General features: G+C 36.6%; 1 long non-coding RNA gene across 1 annotated transcript; it reads left to right on the top strand.

The window, feature by feature from the left end:
- Positions 1–301: 301 nt before the first annotated feature.
- On the top strand, positions 302–25,456 carry LOC144370124 (uncharacterized). Its single transcript, XR_013430065.1, has 3 exons — positions 302–377; positions 16,366–16,519; positions 23,943–25,456. It is a non-coding gene; the product is annotated as an uncharacterized LOC144370124 (long non-coding RNA).
- Positions 25,457–25,962: the final 506 nt, after the last annotated feature.

Here is a 25,962-nt window from a genome sequence, read left to right as displayed (position 1 = left end):
ATACCACATTTTCTTTATCCAAGGTTGAAGGGCACTTAGGTTGGTTCCATAGTTTAGCTATGGTGAAGTGAGCTTCTATAAATATTGATGTGGCTGCATCATTGTAGTATGCTGATTCTAAGTCCTTTGGGTATTAATCAAAGAGTGGGATAGCTGGGACAAATCGTGGTTCCATTCCAAGTTTTCATTTGTTTTGTCTAGTAGCATCTACGTATTCAATCAGAGGCTACTCATTGCAAACTATTTGCACAACCTATGATAGAAGGCGGGCACATGGATGATTCACATAGTCCTGATCTTTAAAGAACTAACTGTCCACTGGAAGAGGAGACAGTATAACACAAACAAGTCACTCCATGTCCCTTGAAGACACACAGGTCTGTTTTCTTCTCTGAAGTACCTCATGTTGCTTTGCTGTGCTAGTTTGCTATAGAGCCAATAGTGTACCTATCAACAGGCTGAAATCTGACCTTCCTCTGAGCCACCAAAATTCTCTTTTTATATAAAAGGTGTGTTGTGCTAATGCCAGTCCCTCACAGGTGGCTTTCATTGTGTGGCCATGCCAGGCCTGTTCTGCTCTGCTTACATCCTCAAGGAGGCAATGTTTTATGAGAAGTTCTGACACAGCAGCGTCTTTTGCTCCTGTAGAATGGACTTGATGTTTAACAGTGGCAGAGCGGCATTGCAGTCATGGCGGGCCAAGATTCTTTTTACTCAGATAGATAAAGCTCTAGAAGCCACTCCAGGGCATTGCAGAAAACCCTGAACTGTGTGTCTGAAAGAATGACCTTCAGAGTTATCTTCACGATCAGCCTTTAGCTAACTGCCTTGAGTTGAGTAAGCCATAAACTGCTCCCTGCTCAGGGCCTTAAGTCATAAAAGAAAGTAGCCAGAGGGGTGAGATTTCAGGATCCTGCAGCCTTCTGATTTCTTCGGTGTGATTTTATTTTTTCGATGTCTTTATTTAGAGTTTTCCAGAATGACAGTTACTTAGAGTGAGTGATCCTATTCTCCAGGTGTCAATGGGAAGGTTCAGATGTAAAAATGATCAGCTTTGGAAGTCGGGCAGTGTTTGGGTGTGTTGCCCTGGAGATATTTTTCCCAAAGCATGAGAATGATTTATTGAGAAAGGCCCAAGATGAGCCTGGGTTGGGTGGTGTCCTGAAGTCTCCATACCTCCACGTTGTCACACTGAAGCACAAGGGCAGGGCCCTGGGAGTCCTCAACCTGGCTCAAAGGAGAACACTCCAGTTATGCAATAGATGACACTAGTCCTGTCCCACCACTCAGTGTGGATGGAGTTTGGGACAAGGCTGGAGACCTCTCTAGCTAGATTTATCTGTTTGATTAAAATAAGGATTTAGACTAAATTACATTTCATTTGCCTTCTAGCTCTAACCTTCTATAATCTCTTGTATGCCATGCATGTGAGTTTCAGCATGGGTGTGATTTGGGGACAATGATTTGGTTAAAGTTGAAAGCTCTTTTAGTTTCCAGAATAATGACAATGTCTGATAATTCCTAACATTATGAACACCAGCAGCTTCGTGGCCCTGTTTATCGCACTGAGAGTTGTGAATAGTGCTTGGTCTTTGACAACAGAGTGCCCCGGGTCCAAGTTTGACCACTGCCGTGGAACTCTGTGGTTCTGGGAATGCTGCTTTTCGTTTTCAAGCTTCATTGACCTCCTCCATGAATTGGACACTTTGATATCGCTGGTGTGTGTTTCTCATTGTGATAAGTGACTTGCACAGGTGTTGGCACTTATGTATACGTTTGATAAACGATAGCTCCAATGTTGTAATGTCTACAGGCTTAATAAAGACATTCAGGTCTATTAATCAAATGACTAATGGGTGAACAGAGCTGTCATTTTTTTTGTTTGTTTATTCTACAAGAGAATGAAATAACAGTAGTAGATGTTGGAGGAGGAAAAATACAAATACACAAATTCTATGGGCTCAGTTTCTTCCTATGCACCAGATGATTTTCAAGACCTTTTCGACGAGTGTCCCATTTTTTTTTTTTTTGGTCTGGTGCATAAACTGGATCTGGATGTAATTCCAAAGCAATTCAAGGAGATAAATTCCAAAATGGGGTTTTAAGTAATATTAGCATTATTGTAATCAATTTCAGTATGACTACTTCACGGGACAATGCTTAATTTGAATGTGTAATTCAAGTCAGGCTGTTTTAATAATGTACGTTGAATGCCTACCTTGCTCCATCCCAGTGTGTTGGTTAAATTTGGTAGCCACACCTTAGGTATGTGGGAAGATTGAGGAAAGACAACAGAAAGAGTTGGAGACGGTGTGAGACAGAAGGTAGGATGAGAGCAAGGTGAAGAGGCAGGATTAGTTCCATCTTCTCCCTGGCTAGACAACGACTTGCTTGCATAGAGTGCCTTACTTTACACAATGAATATATTTCTGCAAGTAGCTAAGAAGCATTTTTAGATGGAATCATGTTTTTGATGTAACATAGGCATGTTTTATTGGAAACACTCCATGGTGAAACTCTCTGTAAAAAGAGGAGCTATTCTCTAATTCTAAATCCATATTAGATTTGGTTAAAGGAAAGTTCAACTCTAGTTCTTTTCCTGGAGAGGAAAAGTGATGTCAAGTCACCCTGATGAGAGTCCGGTGTGGGAACAGTTTGTCTGGCCTCCTGGACTCTCTGGGGAGAGGAGGCGGAGATGAGGAATAGACACATATTCCAGAACTGAACTTTGAATGGGCTTTGGGCCAAACTTGGCCCAATTTCTCAACAGAGAGAAAACACTGACCCAGGCTGAAAGCTGACTCAAGGCCAACTTGCTTTGGACTTGTTGCTTTCTGCCAGGCCAGGCAGCACCCTCTCCCGGAGGTACTTACCCGCCAGGAACAGGAAATGCGGGGAGAGGAAGCTTTGCTTTTTCTCCTTCTCCTGCACAGTTCAGATTTGTGAGTCCAGCTGTCACGACTGGGGTTAGGAAGAAGAAGGGTGGGGGTGGGAGAAGGCTGGCAAGCTGAAGGAGAGGCAATGGGCCCACCCATGAAGATGCAGGGCTTAGGGGAAGCCAGGAGATGCTGGCAGGGAATCTTCATGACTGAAGAGAACAATCTGAGTAAACTGGGGGAGAGGGGGAAAGAAAAGGAAGGGGTTCCGGGGAACCTCAAGAACAAGATGGAGGAGAAGGAGGGAGGTGAGGTGAGAGTCCCAGGATAGACAGAGCTGGGAAGAGACACAGAGTAGCTAGCATCAAGTTCTGAGCTCCTCCAGGAAGGTTCCAGATCCCAAATTCAAACCTTGATGCAGAAAAATGTCCTGTGATTCATTTTTTTTCCAGTGGGAATCCCAGTGTGTAGGAATCTCCTCTGTTTCTTCTTTACAACTTTCCTGGAACTAGGAGCAAGGAATTTGTATACAACTGCTTCTTTTCCAGAAAGATTCATGGTGGGACTTGTCTATCTGCAGACTGCCATTGCAGGAGCAGTTTTAACAGGAATGGCCTGCTGAAGTGCTGGTGGGGGCTGAAGGGAGCGTTGGAGAGGAGGAGGGTTTAATATTCGAAATTGTGTTCCATTTTGAAGTCGCTGCTTCAGTTTCAATATAAATGCAAGGAATTTAAAAACTAGAGTATCAGGTTCCAACATCCAACATGCTCTATCCTTGGGAAAACACAAACATGGACTCACAGATGATTCAAATGTAAACTTCACAACTCCCGTCGTCAAAGCATTTATGAGAAAGAATAGGAGTGTTTGCATGGAATTTTTAGGTCTTTCAAAGTACCTGTCTTTCTGGAAGTAGAATCAGCAGGCAGAAGAAGCAAAAAGAAGCAGAAGCGGATGGTTCAATAACCCACACATTATGTAAACATCTTTGGGAGATAACCAAGGGGGAGAGTCAACATATTTAACTGCTCAGTCATGGGATCGACCAATCAGATTCGATCTTTGATGTAAACAGCCTGTATCAGCCCTAGAGATAACACTCCCATAGAAGCTGACTCTTCTTCATTGAGCTGTTTGCACACTTGCGGTTGTGTACCTAATCATTTAGGATTACTTGTTTAACATCTATCTTCCCTTCCAGACTGCAAGCCTATTGAAGGGTTTCCCTTGCACGTTGTAGGTGCTCAGTAAGTATCTGTTATCAGACTACGAATCTGACACCGGTGTAGCTGAGAGTTAGCACATGTGTTTAGTATGTGCAAGTCCTGGGTTCAATCTCCAAAGCCAAAATTAAATTAAAAAGATGTGGCAGAGAGTCACAAAAAACCATTTGATGTCTGAACAGCAGTTCTACTTCTAAACTCTGCTCTTAACTTTCTGTGTGATCTTGGACAAGTCACTCCCCTTCTCTCTACCTCTCACTCTTTGTAATGAAATGATAGGGTTGCATCTGATGATCTCTGAGGTCAATTTCAGCTCTAATACTCAGATCCAGTGTGCCCATAAAGTGGACAGGGGAGTTTATTTGTAACCAGAACAAAACTTTGGGAATTGGTTAAAAACTGCTAAAAATCATTCAAAGGAAAAGTGGGGTTCTGTATTAAAATATGCTTGGGTTGCACAATGCAAGGGTCTTTTAAGTGAGAAGAAGGCCATAGGATACGATTATTTAATCTGCCACTGAGCTTCCTGGGCAGCTCTGGCCAAGCTAAAGATACCTATCACTCTTGTTCAAGGTCCATTTCCTACTGAGTTGTCACACTGTTGAATTATTGTTGAGTTGAAGTCCAAAAGGGAAATCTTTTGCAATCTAGCATTGGACCCTGAAGCTATACAACCATGATTACTGATAGAGAATTTCCCAGAAATACTCTGTGCACCAGGATCATACCAAGGAATTGTCATATGTCTATACACCCTGGTGAGCTACCTTTGCAGTGAGAATGAACTTCTAGAAACATTTTCCCAAATGAACAAGGGCAAAGGTTTTTATTTTGCCTCTTCCTGAAATCTTTTCTTTTAAAAGTTATATAGGAATTCAACTTCCATTTTTATATTTATTTACTTGTTTATTTTTTGGTTTTGGTGCCAGGGATTGAATCCAGGGATGCTTAACCATTAAGCCACAGCTTCAAAAAAATTTTTTTTTTAAATTTTGATACAGAATCTTTAAAGTTGCTTAGAGCCTCCCTAAGTTGCTGAGGCTGACCTTGAACTTGTGATCCTCCTGCTTCAGTCTCTTGAGTTGCTGGGATATAGGCATTATGTTCCTTTTTTAAAAAATAATAATAATACACACCGTGCCCAGTGTCTGTTTTTATTTTTATTTTAAAGAAACATACTGGCATTCATTTATCTTTTAAAAATAAATCTTTTGTGTATATTCTAAGGTATACAACATGATATTATGGGTTACATATTGATCATAAAATGGTTACTATAGTGAGGCAAATTAATATGTCCATCAGTTCACGATAGTTACCTTTTTTTGTTTTTTGCAGCAAGAACAGTTCAAATCCCTCATTTAGCAGAGATCCCTCATGTAGTACAATTTTCTTACATTCCTCATAATGTGCATTTGGTTTCTAGGTTTGTTCTTCCGACATATTAGTTACTATGTATCCTCAGACCTACAGCTTCTCATTTCCCCTTCACAAACCTACCCCTGCCTCTGGTTAACACGGTTTTATTCTTTTTTTTTCCCTCTCTCTTTCTCTGTACATTTGTTTTTATTCAGATCTCATATATAAGGGAAGCCAAGCAATGTTTTTCTTTCTGTGTTCATCTTATTTTGGTTAGTATAACGTTCTCCAAGTTATGACAAATGGTAGATTCTCCACCTTTTATTAGATCGTGATATATATCATATCATACACAATATGATGTGATATAACACACACACACACTCTCATGTTTTCCAAAGGTGATATATATTTGTCTGTGGGTGGATTCTTAGGTTGTTTCCATATCTTAGCTATGTAAATAAAACTGCAATGAGCATGGGAGTGCAGATATCTTTATAAGGTGGTGACTTCATTTCCTTTGGGTATATGCCCAGAAGAGGCATTTCTGGATCATAGGGTAATCATATTTTTAATTTCTTTAGACACCTCCGTACTTTTCTCCATAATGGCTGCACCAATATACATTCTCACCAATAATCATGTGTTATCTCTTGGCTTTTAGATAACAGCCATCCTCATGGGTATGAGGTGAAATGAACCTTTAAATAGGACCCTTTTTGTTTTCTTTTTTTTTATAGCTCAGCTCATAAAGCACTTTAGAGTGGAGGCTGTATTGTCTAATGAAAAAGGAGATGTGTATAGTGACTCAGAGGACGATATGCTCATGGCTTCCTCAATCTTAACACAGATGCTCTAAGGATTGATGTTCACTTTCAAAACTCCCATCATCCTCAGCACCCTCACCCCACCACAGTCCCACCAAACAACACACACACACACACTTTCTTCAAAAAGCTGTCGATGATCTATCAAAGTGCTGAGATGTTTGGGTTCTGTTGGGAGTCTTGGAGGCCCAGGTGGGAGGCAGGCAGGAAGAAAGAAGGACAGAGAAACAGACGGTGCTCAAGGATCTACTTTTGTCTCTTATATGTGTTCAGAATGTGCATAAAAATTTCACTGAAGAAAGGGTTCTGCTGCTTCTAAAGAGTTTGAAAGCAAAGGTTTAGTTGACTTCCAAACACATCCTCTGTTTTAAGAAACAGCCCTCATGTTCCATAAACTACTGAGCTCAGCACCCCCACCCCACCACACTGTCCCACCAACCAATGCACACACTTTCTTCCAAAAGCAAAAGCAAACAAACAAACAAACAAAAACCAAAACAAACAAACAAACAAACAAACAAAAACCAAAAAAAAAAAACAAACAAACAAAAACCAGGTAAAGGTCTATGGATCATGCTGGAAAAATAATTCTGTGTCTTCTCTGAACGCTCTGTTGTTGTCTAAAGTTGGTTCCAAGTCTCCTGGGAGTTGGGAAAGTGCTGCCTTCTATCTAGTTTTCAGCTGCAAATCAAGTCAGCTAGGTTCAAAGTGAAGTAAGAGAACTACTCCCTTTCCCCTGAACTCTATTCAGAAGGAATCTAAGGCCTGGGTTTGGAAAGGGGAGCAGCTGAGGTCAGATCTCTGATACTCAGACCTGTGGCCTTCCCACCATACCGCACTCTCAAACAACAGTGAAGTTATAGATAGAATGGTGGAATATCTTGGATCAATGTGTCCCCAGATAAAAAATATGTCCCATCTCTATGTGTGGTTTTGGTAGATCTCTAGCTCTATCGAAAAAAAAAAAAGTGCTTGTGCACACCCACGTGCACATACACACACAGAGGTACTTTGTCAAGGGGATAAGGGATAATGAAAATTCCTTAGCAAGTGTATAGTTCAAAGCTGTAGAGAGTTTATCTGAAGAAGACTTTGAATAGGGTGCAATGTTTTATGAGTTCTCCTAATCACCAGTAAATGTGCCTTGCTGAACAAGCAGATACATTTTTAATGACTCTAGAGAGCTCTAGACACAGGTCTGAAACTCTCTTAGAGCTGGGATTCCTGGGTCCTGTAGCTTCCTGCACTGCACACCACAAGGTAGAATCCATTCCTCTGCTTAAGGCTTTGTCTTCTGAAAGTTGGTAGCCAGCTATTGTTTTCTCCTTCCTAGAAACCACTACTTTGACCACCACTAACTACGTCAACCTCTACCTCCACTATTAAAGACGCCCCTGTAGCACATTTGAGCCTTACAGTATCCCTAGGAAGCGTGTCAGAACTTCTTCCAGTTGGGAGTGAGTGGTGTGCCGCAGTTGAGATAGGTTCAGTACAGTTTATCAAGTTTAAGCCAAGAAGAGGGACCATATCTGGGGAAGTCCATAGAGTCCTGGGTCCTGGTACAGGACACCAAACATATTGATAAAGAAAAGATCTAAATCCCATGGCTCAAATTTCAGAGATGGTGACTGAGTCCAGGGCAAGTGCCAGCTGAGGGTCTATGAGGGCAGAAAAGCCAGATATGACCTCCAAACAAGAGGCTCAGATGCTGTCCTGCTTCTATGTCCTTGGGAAATTCAATTTCAGGTAGGACCTTCAATAGAATTGGAGTTTCAAGAATTTTCCCAGTAATTTAGAGCTTACTGTTTTGTGATTGAAATGAAATAAATGGAACACTTCCAGGTATTTCAAACTGTAGTCTACCGAGCTATGACTTTCTGAGGTCTCTTAGGACTCGCACTAGGTTTCTTAAACTTATCCTACCGTTTGTGGCAGCTCCAAGTGGAGGAATCCATGTCATATCCTATGCCTTTCCCCCTCTTGATAATTAAACTCCTTTTTTAGGATATGGGAGATTGAATTGTCACTTGACCACTGTGTTGATTCATATGACTTACCCATGCAAGTCCGACATAGTTTAACAAAACTTGCCAAAGAAGTAAGATAAGAAAAAGTACCTGTTATGATTTAGATATAAGGTGTCACCCAAAAGCTCACATGTGAAATGATGCAAAAATTTTCATAGGGAAATGATTAGATTATAAGATCTTTAATTGATGGGTTAATTCATTTATATAGATTGACTATGTGGTCACTGTAGGCAGGTAGGGTGTGGCTGGAGGAAGTAGGTCACTGGAGTGTATCTTTGAGGTTTATATTTTGTCTCTGGTGAGTAAAGCTCTCTCTGCTTCCTGTTGCCATGTCCTGAGTTACTTTTCTCATGGCCTTCCACCATATTATTCTGCCTCACCTTGGGCCCAGAACTATGGAGCTGGCCATCTCTGGAGTTGAGACCTCTGAAATCATGAGCCAAAATAAACTTTTCCTCCTCTGCATTGTTCTGGTCAGGTCTTTTGGTCACAGAGTTGAAACATCTGACTAAAAAGAGTACCAAATACTGTGAAGTAAAGTGAATCCAAATTGCTATTGTCCCTACCTTGTGCATTCAAGGAAACAAAACAGGAATAGGGAAGAAGAGTCAAGGTTAGGATACAGATGGCCTCTCCCAAGGCTAAATCTGTAGAAGAGAGTTGGATGATGGAATCAAAAGTCAGGAAGGAGACAGATACATTTTAAGAAATAGTTCCCAAAGCTATCCATTGCAGGATATCTGAGATGTGTGTGTGTGTGTGTGTGTGTGTGTGTGTGTGTGTGTAGTTACATATATATATGTATATATATACATACACATATATATGTATATATAAATTTTTTGAGTGAAAATTTGAAAAGGAAAATCAGAAAAATGATGCTATATTTCTATCCTGAGCAAAATTGACCCACATCCATTTTTTTTTAATCTCTTTTACCTTCAGGACTCTTAAATGTGCTATGAAAAAAATATCTGGTATTCCTATCCCATGATGAAAGTGTGAAGATTTTCAAGATAATCAGATGTTGTGGGAAGCCCCATAGCTCAGGGATAAAGGGCAGACAAAGGTTTGGAGGGGTGAAAGCAGACATAGGAGGTATTGGAGAGAAGATAGAAAAGAGAGTTTTGAGAAGAGAAAAGAATCTACCTAGAACACTTTTTATCATCAAGAATAATTTATGTAAAGATAACCTTAAAGTCAATAAGGCCCCATGTTTATATATAAAACTAGAATAACAGTGATCTAAAGTGAGATACTACATTCAACTTTATACCTCTTGTTACAACTATATATTAAGCAATTCCTTAAGTGTCTCTTGGATCAACCATCAACATTATGATGAATAGGTTACACCTAAGATTTTTAAGTGGATCTCAGAGCTTTCCTAGAAACGTATACATATATATTTTTATCAATAGAGGAATCTGTACAGTTTGATATACATGCTATAGGGAAGTAAATTCACTGAGAGTATGATCCAAGGTCACCTAATGTTCCACAGTCGTGTAGCTCTATATGATGTTGGATGGTAGAAACATTGACATTATGTCAATTGTATTAGGGGTCTATCACTGTGTAACAAATTTTAAAATGTGACCCAACTCCATGCTGTTTGCAGTAAACTTTCTTCAAACATAACATAGCCATGTTGAAAGTAAAAGAATAGAATAAGGTATATCATACGACCATTTATCAAAGGAAAAAAAATTCCATATTAGTATCAGATAAAGGAGACTTCTGAATAAAGAAAACTATCAGAATAGAGAGGGACCTTAAGTAATGATGAAAGGGTCAATACACAAAGAAGACATAGAAATCTTAAATTACTATCACCAAACAACAAAATTTATGAAGCAAAACCAAATAAAATAGAAAGTAAAAATAGGCAAATCCACAACCATATATGAGACTTCAATACCTCTCTCAACACTTATAGAACAACTAGACTTAAAATCAGTAAGGATATAAAAAGAAAATTTCATCAACCAACAGGATCTAATTGACATTTATAGACTATAATCCAAAAGCAACAGAATGCACATTTCTTTCAAGTCTCTATACAATAACACACAAAAAAACATAAAAAATAGGCATAAAGCAAAACTCAATAAATTTAAGAGTTTAAATCATTAAGAGCATATTCTCTGACCACAATAAAATCAAATTACAGAATCAATAGCAGAAATAAAAGGGTCAAAGAGGAAGTATCAAGAAACACACATTCAGATGAATGAAAATGAAAATACCATGTGATAAACTTTGTGGGATACAGCAATAGCAATTATGAGTGAACTTTATCACACTAAACATACATTAGAAAATAGTAAAGATAGCAAATAAGTAATCTAAGTTTCCATCTAAAAATTTACCAATATCAAGAATGAAACAGGATATTACTACAGACCCTACAGACATCAAAAGGATAATAAAGGAATAATACAAAAAAATCTACATACATAAATTTGAAACTTAGACAAAATGAGCTATCTCAAAAAGCACAAACCATCATACTCAACCAATATGATGTATATAATTTGAATAAAACTACAACTACTGAGAAATTGAATTCATAATTTCTAAATGATGACCAAAAGGTCATCTCCAGACTCAGATGCTTTCACTGGAAATTTTGACTAAATATTTAAAATAGAATTGACTTCAATCCTATATATACATATTTAAAAATAGAGGTGAAGGGAAGATTCTCTAACTTATTCAATGAAACTACTACTATCTTGATTAATAATAAAAAAAAAGGAAAAACGGAAGGAAATTACAGACCAATATCCCTCTTGACTGTGGATGCAAAAATCTATTGTATTGATGACATGATAACAAGTTAAAGAAAAAATAAAATAATCATATCAATTTATTCAGAAAAAGCATTTGACAAAATTCAACATCCATTTATTGAAGAACTCTTAGAATAATAATAGAAATTTCTTTAATCGTATAAAGATTGTTTACTAAAAACATACAGTTAATATTATACTTATGGTGAAAGACCAAATACTTTTTTCCTAAGATTGGAGAAAAAGCAAGTGAATTTCACCACTCTCATTCTACATATTTTTGAAAGTATTAGCCAGTGCAATAAGGTAAGAACAGAAAATATAAGGAATATAGAGTGTAAATAAATAAATAAATTATCCCTGTTTGTCTAGTAGAAAATTCCAAGGAATTAACAAAAAGATCCCTTGGACTTAATAAGTATGCTCAGCAAATTTGCAAATACAAGATAAAAATACAACAATCAATTGTATTTTGATATACTGTCAATGAACATGAATACATGGGTGTAAAATTAAAATACAATTCCATTTAAGATTTCTGCCAAAATAAAAGATGTAAATCTGACAAAACGTGTAGAACTTGTATGCTGAAAATACACTGTACTGATTTAAAAAAATCAAACATCTGCATCAATGGAGACAATCCTTATTCATGGGTTGGAAGATTCAGCATAATCAAGATATTAGTCCCTGAATAAAGCACTTCTTATAGAAATACTAGGAAGAATTTGCATAGATATAGAAAAAAGGAGAACATTTGAAAATATCCATGGAATGGCAAGGGAACTGGAGGAGCTAAAATACTTTTGAAAAAGAAGGATAAAGTGGAAGAATTCTCTCTATTCTACTTAAAGACTTGTTACATAGTTATAGTAATCAAAGCCACATGGTATTGGTGGAGGAATAGACACATAGATCAATGGAAGAAAACAGAGAACTCTGTAGTACACCATCTCCCTGAAAAACGTAGCCAAGTAATTTTTGACAAAAGTGCAAAAGCAATGCAGTAAGGAAAGATACCATTTCAGTAAATGGTGCCATAGCTATCCATAGACAACAAATAAATTAATTAATACATCTTCAACTTATACAAAATTGCTAACACAATAGATCATACACATTTATCAAAACATAAACCTAATAAAACTCAAACAAAAACACAGGAAAAAATCTTGAGGATTTAAGTCCAAGAACAGCGTTTCTAGACTTGACACTAAAAATATGATCCAAAGAAGGAAAAATGGATATTTTAAGCATATGCAAAGGACCCTGTTCAGAGGATGAAAAGACAAGGTATAAATTGGGAGAAAATATTTGCTAACCACACATCTGACAGTGCAAATATCCAGAAAATATTAAAGATTCTCAAAACAACAGTTAAAATCCAATTGGAAAATGGGCAAATGATCTGAAGATACATTTCATCAGAGGATATACAGATGGCAAATAAGCACATGAAAAAGTGTTCAATATTATTAGGTGTTAGAGAAGTGCAAATTATCAAAATAGCTAGAATTTTTAAATAGTGAAAATCTAATGCTGGTAAGAATGTAGAGTATGAGAATCACTCATGCATAACTGGTGGAAATATAAAATGATACAGCCTCTCCAGAAACTAGTTTAGAAAACTAAATATGCAACCCATCAGTTGCATTCCTGAGTATTTACCCCACAAAAATAAACATGACCTCACAAAAATCTGAATATGAATGTTTATAGTAGCTTCAGATATAATAGCCAAAACCTGGAAGCAACTCAGATGTTGTTTGATGGGTAAATGAATAAATAAATTGTGGTATATCCAAATTATGGAAACCTCTCCATTAAAAGAACAAACTATTTGTGCACACTGCAAACTGGGTGAATGTCTAAAGACCTATGTTGAGTGAAAAACCAGTCCCAAATTTTATATGGATTTTATACATCCTATTTTTTAAATGGCAAAATTATGGAAATGGAGAACAGATGAGTGGTCACCAGGGACTGAGAAGCAGGTGAGGCAAATGGTATAGCTATCAAAGGACGACCTGGGAGATCTTTATGGGAATCTTCTACTTCCTGATTGTATCACCGTCAACTTCCTGGTGTGACATTATGCTATGGTTGTGCAAGATATTAACATTAGGAGAAACTAAGATAAAAGGATCATGAGATCTCTCTGTTTGATTTCTTACAGTTGCATAGGAATTTAAAATTACCTCAAAATAAAAATATTATTTTTGAAAAGTTAATTTCACTTATTACAGTAACAAGAAAAATAAAATGCTTGAGAATAAATTTAATGGAAGATAGGAGAGACTTTAATAGGGAAAACTACAAATATTGTTCAGAGAAAATAAAGAAGAGCCAGATAAGTGGTAAAATATATCATGTTCATAGGTAGAAAGACATAATATTGTTAAGATATCACTTCTTCTTAAACTGACTCATAATTTCAATGGGACCTCAATAATAACACAAGCTGGTTTTAAAATGCATAGAGAAATGCAAAGAAACAGAAAAACCAAACTTGAAAAGTAACAATATTTGAGGATTGACTTATAGTCTTATTATAAAACAATTATAATCAAGAAAATGCATCATTGGTATAAAAATAGATACATAGATTAATGGGGAACATAATAACAAATCTCCACATATATGGTCAATTGACTTTCGAAAAATGTGCCTACAAAATTCGATGGGATGAGAGAGTATTTTTAACAAATAGTATTAGAAGAATTGGATATCAAATTAGTGAGAAATGTACTCCAATTCTCACCTAACACAACATAGAGAAATAACCTCTAAATGAATTATAAATCTAAAATAAGGCTAGAATTATAAAACTTCTACAGTAAAACATAGAGGAAAAAAATCTTGGTAACCTTGAATTAGGCACAGATTTCTTAGGACACAAAAATCACAAACTGTCAAAGAAAATATTGATAAACTGAATTTTAAAAGCTAAAAACTTTCTCTTAAAAGATCCTCTTAAGAAAATGAGGGCTGGGAATATAGCTCAGTTGGTAGAGTGCTTGGTTCACATGCACAAGGCCCTGAGTTCAATTCCCAGCACCACCACCAAAAAAATAAATAAATAAATTGAAAGTCATCGATTAGGAGAAAGTATTTGCAGTGCAAATATGTGGAAAAGATAGGTATCCATAATATATAAAGGACTTTTCTCAGTAAGAAGACACAGGGTTTTAAAAATAAACCAAAGATTCAAACAGACACTTCTTAAAAGAAGTAATACAAAAGGCCAAGGAGCAATATCATTAGCGAGCAGAGATATGCCAATTTAAACTACAATATACTACTCACACCCACTAGGATAGCAAAAATTAAAAGTAAACAAAGGCTGGGGATGTAACTCAGTGGTGGAACTCATGTTCAACATGTGTGAGGACCATACTCAATTCCCAGCACTGCAAAAACACATACACCAAAAAACCATCAGATGACTTCAAGTGTTGAAAAGGAGGAACTGGAGTTCTTACAAATTTTGCTGGTCATCAGATCTAATGCCATAACTTCTTTGGAAAACAGTTTGACTATTTCTTTTAAAGTTGATCATTCACTAACCATGTGGCTTAGCAAACTAATCCAATGTAGTGAGCCAAGAGAGTGTTTTAAATAACTATCTAAAGACTTATTCCTGAATATTCATGGCAGCTAATTCATAACAGCCATAAATTTGAAACAACTGCAAGGTCCAACAAAAAGGTGAGCTAACAAATTGCACTGTATCCATAGACTGGAATACTACTCAGCAATTAAAGAGATGAATTACTGATGGATGCTATACCATGGATAAATCTAAACAACATTATACCAAGGAAAGAAGCTGGATACAAACTACATAGTGTATGATTCCATCTAGAAAAGCTAAACTAATCCATAGTGACAGAAAGCAGATCAGTCATTGACTACAATCAGGGGCAAGGAGGTTGAATGTAAAAGGAAACAGAAAAAAAATTTGTGGGTTATGAAGAATATCTATATCTTAATTGTTGTGGATACCTAAATTTTTCAAAACTCATTGAACTATACATTTTTTTTTAATATTGGGGGTTAAACCCAGTGGTGCTTTACCACTGAGCTACATCCCTAAGCCCTTTTTAATTTTTTATTTTGAGGCAGGGTCTCAATAAGTCGTTCAGGGTCTCACTAAATTACTGAGACTGACCTTGAACTTGCAATTTTCCTGCTTCAGCCTCCTAAATTTCTGGGATTACAGGGGGGCACCGTCATACTCAGTGAACTGTATAGTTTAAGCAGATGCATCGACTGTATTTAATCATTGCATGCAAATGATCCTATGCCCCTACCTCACACCAGTCCCAACAATAGGCTCATAATTAGTCATGGACCTAAATGAAATTGCCAAATTATTAAACTTTTAGGGAGAAAATCTTTATAAATTTGGTACAGGCAGATATTTTGGGACATAAAAATCTCTACCCATAAAAGGAAAAAAAATGATAAATTTGACTCTCCAAAATCTTTCTCCTCTTAAATCAGTAGTTTATAGTCTTACTGCAATATGTTTAAATCATCTGGAGAGTAGAAAACCAAAAGAAAAACAGAACACTTACCCTAAGCTAGTGGCATCAGAATATCTTCTTGAGAAACTGACTCTTTGGCTGTATTGATTTTCAATGCAAACATATCTTACATGCAGTATACACACCCTTACATTGCTAGCATATGAAATAAGTGTTTGTCTGTGACTGTAGAAATAAAGAAACCAGGTTGCATATAGATAAATTATTCAATTTGTATTCTTTATTATGTACCAGTGATTGTATTAATGGTTGGCTATAAAAAGTCTCAGACACAATCTCTGGCCACAATTCTAGAGGAGTCAGAGTTCTAGATGGGATAAAATTTCTGTGCATATATGAAGATGGGTGTATACAGATTCTACCTAGTGTGGGATCTCAGGAGAAGAGTTAGAAAAGGTGTCAGAGAAACAGAAGGGTTTTTCACTGGAACCAATTCTGGAAAGGTGATTAGGTGTGATCTGGTTATCCTGAATACCATATTTTTCAAATCCTAAGTGGTCATGCTTGCATTGCAGTTGATCTTTCAATGACTTTTTTTTTTCTACATTGTCTTAGATTGCTGTCAAACAGAATGATCAAGGACACTTCAGGGAGAAAATTCACTGCACTGCAACTTGTCTCCATCTCTTATCTCAGGAGGTCCAGGGTGGTGCAAAGGAACTTTCCAACTGTTTTCTTATATTGTTCCTCTATTGTCCTTTCCAGATGGTGAATCCCAACTTCCATGGATCCTCCAAGGATAGTGACGTCAGGACGGCATTTCTGATAGATGTCCATTTAAATTTTATAATAACTGTTTCCTCTTACAGCTCTAGAGCTTACCTTCTAAGTTGTTTCCAGCAAACTTCTTATTAGTCAGGTGAGTTAGAACACACTATTTCCATATTTCCTCCATTTTCTTTTGGAGGATATAGGTCTATTGTGTAACTCCTCCATCTCCACAGAAATACAGAAAAACCAGAGGGGGACTTATTCGCTTTGGGGGCTGGTATTGGCATCTTTAAGAAAACACTCCATAGACAAACCAATTTCAGGACATTGGGACAATTGGTGGGAGGAAGCTCTATCTATACAAAGAGTGAATTCTGTACAAATAGTAATCCTAAAGGGAAAAAAAGATGATATTTATAGATACTCATCCATTCCCTGGAGAAAGAAAGATAAGTAGAAGGTAAATGATTGATCGATCGATAGATAGATGATAAACAGATATTATTAACATGTTTACAGAAAAACCTTGGAGATAGTGCAGGTTTGGTTGCAGACCACTGAAATAAAGTGATGGGTATCGTAATAAAGCAAGTCACACAGGTTTTCAGTTTTCCAGTGCATATGAAAGTTGAGTTTACTCTACATAGAAATCTGTAAGTATTCAATGACATTATGTCCAAAAAAGAAAAAGAAAAGAAAAAAGAAAGAAAACAATGTACATACCCTGATTTAAAAAAAAATCCTGTTGCTAAAAATGCTAACAATTATCTGAGCCTTCAGTAAGTTTTTATTTATTGATTTGTTTGTTTTGCTGGTGGAGGGTCTCACCTTAATAGGGACCAGCTGCTGACTGAGCAAGACGGGGGTTGCTGCAGTTTGGGGTGACTGTGACAATTCCTTAAGATAAAACAAAGAGGAAGTTTGCTATGCTGTTCTTTTCACAAAAAATTTCTCTGTAGTTTATGATGTTGGATGGTAGCATCTGACCCAAGTGGAATGTCTTTCAAAACTGAAATCAATCCTCTCAAACCTTACACCTGCTCTATCAACTAAGATTATGTAATATTCTAAGACCTTTGTTGTCATTCAGCAATCTTCACAGCATCTTCTGCAGGAGTAGATTCCATCTCAACAAACTACTGTGTTTTCATATCTGTATAAGCAGCAGCTTCTCATCCACTGAAGTGTTTTTTGTTTGTTTATTTGTTTGTTTTTTTTGGTGGTACTGGGGATCAAACCCAGGGCCTTGTGCATGTTAGGTAAGCACTCTACCAACTGAGTTACAGCCCCAGCTCACAAAATATATTTCTAAAATAATAAAGCTTAAAAGTTGAAATTACTACTTAATCTTTGGGCTACAGAATGGATATTGTGTGAACGGGAGTGAAAACAACATAGAACTCATTGCACATTTCTGTCAGAGCTCTTGGATGACCAGGCACATTGTCAATGAATGGTAACATTTTGAAAATAATTTTTTCTTTCTGAGAAGTTGGTGATAACAGTGGTCTTAAATTTTTCAGTAAAATGTATTGTACCAGATATGCTATCATCCATGCTTTTAAATTCCACTGATAAAGCACAGACAGAGTAGATTTAGTACAATTTTTAAGGGCCCTGGGATTTTGGAAACGGTAAATGAGCATTGACTTCAATTTCAAGTCACCAGCTTCATTGCTCCCATAAAGAATCAGCCTGTCCTTTGAAGCCAGACATTGACTTTTTCCTAGCTGTAAAAGTCCCCAATAGCATCTTCTTCCAATATAAGTCTGTTTCATCCACAATGACAGTGTGTTGTTCAGTTTGCCCACCTCTCTCAATTATCTTAGGTAGACCTTCTGAATACCTTGCTGCAGCTTCTACATAAACATTTGCTGCTCCATCTTGCACTTTAATGTTATAGAAACAGCTTCTTTTCTTTCCTTACACCTAAAAACTCAACCTCTTCTGGTTTCAAACTTTCTTTTCCTGCAACCTTCTTACCTCTGTCATCCTTTGAATTGAAAAGTTAGGGCCTTGCTTTAGATTAGGCTTTAGCTTAAGAGAATATTGTGCCTGGTTTGATTTTCTATCCAGACCACTAAAATTTTCACCATATCAGCAATAAGGTTGTTTCTCTTTCTTATCATTCATGCATTCACTGAAGTAGCACTTTTCATTTCTCCCAGAGTTTTTTTCTTTGCATTCACAACTTGGCTAACTGGTATAAAAGGCCTAGCTTTTGGCCTATCTCAGTTTCAACATGCCTTTTACACTAAACTTCATTGTTTCCAGCTTTTGATGTAAAGTGAGAGATGTGTGATTCTTCCTTTTACTTGACCATTTAGAGACCATTGTAGGGTTATTAATTGACATCATTTAATATTTCTGCTTCTCATAGAATAGGAAACCCATGAAGAAGGAGGGAGCTGGAAGAACAGCTGGTTGTTGGAGGAGTCAGGACACAGACATTTATCAGTGAGGTTTGCCATCTTATATGGACATGGTTGGTGATGCCCCAAATAATTACAACAGTGACATCAAAGATCTCTGATCATAGATAACCATACAGGATGATAACAAAACAATCGCAGTGCTGTGAGAATTACCAAAATGTGACATAGAGACATGAAGTGAGTGCATGCTCTTGGGGAAATGTCACCAAAAGACTTGCTCCATGCAGAGTGGCCACAAATCTTCAATGTATAAAAAAACCATAATATCCACAAAGTGCAATCAAGTAAAACATAATAAAAACTAAGCATGCTTGTATATCTAGATCTACATCTAACTGTCTACCCATAGAGTCAAACAAATAAACATGCAAGTCTTCCAAGGCTCCTTCTCCCTCCCATGCCTGAGCACAAAGGAAGCTAATTTGCAGGAACAGGCAGATATTCCTGAGGAGCCCACTCCTATCTTGTTTATGGATCACAGCCTTTCTGCTACTTCACCATGTACTTCCTGGCCTTTGCTCAGTGAGCCGGTCAGGCTCCCAGAAAAAGCCTTCATTCCTTCCCAACTGTGCCTCCCAAGACAGATGTTCTATATCCAGAACACCATGTCCTGCACTGAGGAAAAGCCAGCAAAAACTTACTATCGACCCTTGTCTTCAGGAGATGATGTAATGTTGTGGAGACTTGGGCTACAACCTCCCCCCAAAGACAGAAGATAGCAAGACCCAGGGGGCTGGGGCTGGGCATTGGGTGGGCCATTGCCCCACGCTGTGATGAGTGGCTATGGCCGGTAGGGCTGCCTAGGCGACTGCCTCTCAGCTTGGACTCTCTAGGAGTGGATTCCACAGCTCCATGGTCAGCAAACAGTTCCCAGTGCCCTCTGCTTATAGGTCTTTCTTCTTCCTAGGCTAATGCTGCAGGGTAAGCTGGTAGAGAACTGGTTTCCTCCAGGTCCTTCAGCCAGGAAGAGTCAGAGCCTCAGTCTCAGCTCAGGTCTACCTCAAGATCTGCATATCAGGGGCTGGGGTTGTGGCTCTTCTTTCAACAACTATTTATTTATTAAATGATCATGGTGGAGTGCTTGCCTAGCATTCAGGAGGCACTGAGTTCCATTCCCGGCACTACATAATAATATAAACAAATAAAATAAAGGTATTGTGTCTATCTGCAACTAAAAAAAAAAAGTATTTTTAAAAAAGATCTGCATATCACAGCTTGTGGCTCAGTTTCTTTGACTATAATTTTTATAGCACAACATTGCTTATCTAATGGGGTGGTTTTAAGAGCAACATATTTTAACCCTTTGGATTAGACCCCACTAAATTTGAATACTGATAGGATCTACAGTGAGGTTTACTTTCATGCTATTCACAAAGGAAAAGTTTTAGAAAGCCAAGAATTATATAAACCACATTGTTGGCTGGGAGTATGTGAAAGTACCTCAGCAAATAAACTGTCTTTAAGACACCTCAAACATGAAATAAGCATTCATTTGCATATAGATGAATGATATGATTGCCTCTGCCTGGAATCATTTTTCACTTTCTTCTTCTTTCCCATTTTTCTAACTGACTTATTTATCTTTCAAGTCATGCCTTTACTGTCACTCCCTATGGGAAGTCTCCACTGATCCTTATGCTAAGTGACTTGCAGCTATTGTACCCTCTTATATTATCCCATGTCCTTCATTATTTTAATTACTTGTTTATTACCTGTTCTTCTTGCTAGGAAAATTCCACAGGAACAGTAGCAACTGTGTCCTTAGAACTTAGCACAGTCCCTGGACCAGTGCCCAAAATACTTGTTCAGTGAATGTATCAAGGATTAAATGACCAGCTAATTACAAATCACAGGTTCTTCTAAGAAACTTGTTCTAAACTAGTCACTAAGTGGATGGATTAGCCATTCCTTTAACTTTCTACAACTATCTTCTTTCAACAACTATTATTTATTAAATGATCATTGTACATCAGATACCTTTTTTTAGGTGAAGAATCAGACTCAATTTTCTGTCCCAAGAAACACACTGTGTCCCGTTCACAGTTCTATAGAACCCTTATAATTCTTTGGGGATACTTGTTTACTTACTTTTCAGTCTCTAAGAAAGCTGTAAACTCCTGAAACTCAGAGTTATGGTCTCAGTCATCTTACATTACCAGACCCAGACACAATGAGGATCAGAGGACTCTATAATTGCATGTGGGATGATGGATAAAATACTTTAAACTCATATAACCCTTTAGAAATCCATTTGGCAAAACAAATTAAATACTTTACTTATATTAAGTGTCACTTGAGTAGATCATTCAAACTTAAATAAAAATGCCTATATAAAAATATTCATAATCTATAATAGTAAAAACTAGAAACTGGTTAAAATGCAACAGAATTTGTTGCGCTTTTTGCATGTGTATATTATTATATTTCATCAAATTTAGTAAATGTCCAGCCATTCGGTCAATCTTTGCCTTCTGTTAGAGTAGTTATTCCCTTTAAATATAATATAGTAACTGAGAATGTAGTACTTATAGCTGCCATTTTTTTACATATTTTCTTTCATGTTTTATGCTTTTTTCTTTTCTTCCATTACAGCATTCTTTTGTGTGTTAAATAATATGTTCTTATATGCCATTTAAATTCCTTTATTTTAAGTTTTTGTGAGTTGACTTCCTATTCTTATTTAAATGAGATACAAAAAGTAAAGAATTTCCTCAAAAGACATTTATACTGCCTTTTCAGTTATTTTTACTGATGCTCTTATTATTGCAGGTGGATTCAAGTTAGCGTCTAGTGTCCTTCCATTTTAATCTGAAGGAATTTTTGGTGTTCCATATGAGGAATGTTTTCTGGTAACAGATTCTGTTTTTTTTTTGTTATGTTTTGTTTTTTGGTTTTGTTAATATATGGAATTTCTTAATACATTCTTAATTTTTGAAGGATACTTTTGGTAGATATAAAATTCTTGATGAATAATGGGGTTCCACTCACCTATTTTTAGCATGTTAATGTCATCCTACTTCCTTATTACTTCCATGGTTTATGATAAGAAGTCAACTATTAATCTTATTGAGAATCTCTTATATGTGATCAGTCATTTTTTCTTATTGTTTTCAAGATTCTTTCTTTCTTTTTTTGTCTTTGGTTTTTGGCAATTTGACCATGATGTGTATAGGTATGGATATCTTTAACTGTATCCTACTTGGAATTTGTTGTGCTTTTTGCATGTGTAATATTATTATAGTTCATCAAATTTAGTAAATTTTCAGCCATTAGTTTTCAAATATTCTTTTCTTTTTCTTTCTTCTTTTGAAACTCCTATTGAGACATTGGTATAGTTAACGGCATAAATTATTTGTTTCACAGATCTTGGAGATCTACTCTTTTTATTTTTTTTTTCCTTTCTGTTCTTCAAACTAGATAATCCCAAATGACCTATCTTTAAACTTGCTAATTCTTTTTGTCAAATTTATACTATTATTAAGCTTCTCTAGGAATTTTTTCACTTAGCTATTGACTTTTCCAATTTCAGAACTTTTAATGTATTTTTTGATAGTTTCTTCTTGGTTATACATTGTTCTCATACTTTCATGTTTTAGATATGATATCTTTTAATTCTTTACACATATTTGTGTTAGTAAGCTTTCCATTGCTGTGACAAAAATACCTGACATAGCAGAGGTAAGATTTATTTTGGCTTATTATTTCAGGTTTCAGTCTGTGATTGGTTGGCTCTGTTGCTTTGGGGCCATGGTGAAGAGTATATAGCAGAACTAAATTGCTTACCTCAAGGCAGCTAGAGATCAGAGACAGAAACAGAAATAAAGAGGCTTGGGGTCCCAAATCCCTTTAAAACATGTCCCCCCAATAACCTAACTTCCTACTAGGCCCCACCTCTTTTTTTTCTTTTGCCCCATATCTTAAAGATATTACCCCCTCCCAATAGTGCCATAGGCTAGGGACTTGGCCTTTAGCACATGGGCCTTTGGAGAACACTTTCAAACCACAGAAAAAATTATGTTTGCTGCCTTAAAGCTTTGTATAGTAAATTCAGTACCTGGGCTTCCTTCTATTGCTACTCTTTTTTTCCTATGTACAATGGCCATACTTTCCAGTTTCTTTGTTTTTGTTACTGTTTGGTAACTTTTCTGGGCTTATTCTGGAAAGTCTGAATTCCCTTTTGTGGGTCAATGAAGACTACTCATTATCTTAATGAACAAGTATTGATTTGACAGACATTTCCTTAAATGCCTAGAACTAATAAATCTTCTACAAGTTGCTAAAGGACTTTCTGTGGGATGTGGCATATCTTTAATGCTCTGGCAATTTGTAACTGTCTTATTTTCAATTCCTAGTTATGCTGGAACTCAAAAGTCATCTGGAGATGAGCTATTTGGGCTATCTTGGGTTTTTCCTGGGCATATACACATCCTTGTATATGTATTTGGCCTTCTAGAACCTAGGGATATATTGATGCATTAAACATCTCATTCCCCAGCTCTTCCCTTGACTCCACCCCCACCCTTTTTTCTAGTCGCTCTCTTTCTCGATCACTCTCCCCCACTCACCCCATTGGTATCACTTCCACAGGCACTACAACTTTAGATAATTTCACTGATTGTTTTCAGCGTATGTCCTGGGGATGGAGATTCTCATACTGATTCAGCTGTAAGTCAGGTCAAATATTTACAAGACCTATGAATGAGGTGTCTTCAGAAAGTTTCCGTAAAGGAAAAATGTTGACAATTCCCTGGAATTGTCATTATTGCTATTATTTTTAAATTAATCTCATGCCAAGAAACCTTGATTTTAAGTTGCTTTATTTCTTCAAGTTAATTTATTTTTAATACTTAGCAGTTTCTCAGTGTTAGATATTGCAGTAAATATTTCCCATACTTTATCTTATTGAATCTTCAAATAATCATAATTATAATAATAATCATTGAATAATCATGTGAATTAGGTATAGAAGTAGATTATCTCATTTTGCAATGAGAAACTGAAACTTATTGAGATGAAGAAATGTCAGACATCTAGAAGGTGACAGAATCACTATACTCTCCATGCCTTTCCCACCAAAGTTCCTGCTGCCAATTAATTGTCATATATTGAAGGATGCCCTTTGATGATTTATTGAAGGATGCTCTTTGATGATCCAAAGCCACCAGTGTCTGTGTTCCAGTTTGACAATGGCTCGGTGCAGCTTGAACAACTTCAGAGGGAAACAATATAGTCAGAGATGCATCATAGACACATGAATGGAACCTCCCATGTATCAGAAGATTCACCAGTTCATGGCCTCAAGAAGCAGAAGGCAAAGCAGGAGAGAAGAAATAAGAGCATGCTACAAAGTGGCTAAGAAAACTATGTTTATGTGTAAAGAGTGATAACTCAGGATCCTCCCGTGGGCATGGAGATTTTCTAAAAGACATTAAAGATTATTCTATATAAAATAAATAAAATGATTTATTGCTAATATAGGTTTACTAGATTTAGCAGATAAAAATATAGGACACTCATTTAGATTTGAATTTCAGATAAATGAGCAAAGTTTTTTTATATTTAGCATAAAATAATTTTTAGCAATTATTACATGGGACATACTAATGTTAACAAGTTACTCATTATTTATCTGAAATTTCAGTCTAACTGAATGTCTTGTATTTTGTCTGGCAACCCTATATAACGTGTCTTTATTTACCTCCCAAACTACTGAGACCTGAAGAAATCATTTATGCATCACACAGAGATAACTGGAAATGTCACCATGGTTGAAATGCCATCCTAAGCACCTTGTATCATTCATATAGTACGGTATGCCCTTGAACATGTTTGTATATTATTCAATACCTGAGTTCCTCCTATTGCAAAATAGAATTCTCAGTAAAGATAAGGAGATCCAGTAAATAAATGTGAGGTTCCTTTGTTCAGTGTCTTATGCATACTAATTTTCAAAAGGAACCATACTATAATTTTGAAGTTTCTTTATACTTCCTTGACAGTTGTGGGATCAGCATTTCTCTTTCTTCTCCATTACATTTTAAAAATCTTTATTAAAGATAGGAAGTTAAAAATTGACCAGCAGGCTTGGAGAACTGATATATAGTGCTGACACGTTCTGTAACTGATATATATTCTGTGCAAGAGGAAAATCTCCCTTTGTCCTTCAGATCGGACAAGAAATTTCTGAACAAGATGCTCAATATTCCTTCCTTCTCCCTCAAGAAAGGCCAAAATATGTGTTAAGACCCCAAGTCGATCTTCATCTGTGCCCCTCAGCTGTGTTATCTATACACAGCTTGTGGCCCAGGCAGGAGAGGATTCCAGGGAATCAGGCAGCCATAAGGAAGCAAGCTGTGAAAAATTCTCTTAGTATATCAGGTTCTCACTCAGAATTCCAGAAGAGACCCTGACCTCCGCAGGTTGAAGCCAGAAAGGGTCCTGGACCTACTTTGTAAAATCCCTTGATTTACTAGTATCATCCCTGCACACCCAATGAATGGCCTGCTACCTTCTCCATTAAACACATATGTTCAAAGATTTGTACATTGCCTCATGAGTCTCTGTAACAGATCTGTTTGATCCTGTTTGAAGGTAAAACTTAAGTGCTACAAAAATGACAAATTTATTATTTTCATATAGATTCTTTGAATCACAACAGGTCTGACTGAACAGGTCTGATTTTTTTTTTTTTAGCATTTCTAAGGATTTTAGACTCTTATACAGAAAAGATCTGAAGATATAGTTATAGTGTCTTTTAGCACTTGCTAATTTTTTTTCTTCATAGTTGTTCCCACTGGAAACATGTGAAAAAAATTGTTTTTTGTCTCCAATTTTTTATTTGCTCCATTCATGTAGGATCTAAGTGTAACTTTGAGATATTTATAGGGTCTCAGGTGCCCCTAGAAAGGAATCCTGATAATGATTTGTAACAAAATCTTTGTAAAGTTTAATGAAAGATGCAAAGTAAAATATCTTAAAAATTTAGAGTTCATAAGATTAGGATTATTTGAAATTTTATGCATAAATATCTATGTAGTCACCTAAAAATTAAGTATATTTCTTCATTAGATTACCTCTAAAGACTTATGGAGCTGATCAGACTTTTAAAATTCCTTTATAGGTTGAGATTTTTAAAGAGAAAATAATTTATTTTATG

Source organism: Ictidomys tridecemlineatus, chromosome 13, assembly GCF_052094955.1.
Source record: "Ictidomys tridecemlineatus isolate mIctTri1 chromosome 13, mIctTri1.hap1, whole genome shotgun sequence".
NCBI lineage: Eukaryota > Metazoa > Chordata > Mammalia > Rodentia > Sciuridae > Ictidomys > Ictidomys tridecemlineatus.
This window is presented reverse-complemented; position numbering and strand designations above follow the sequence as displayed.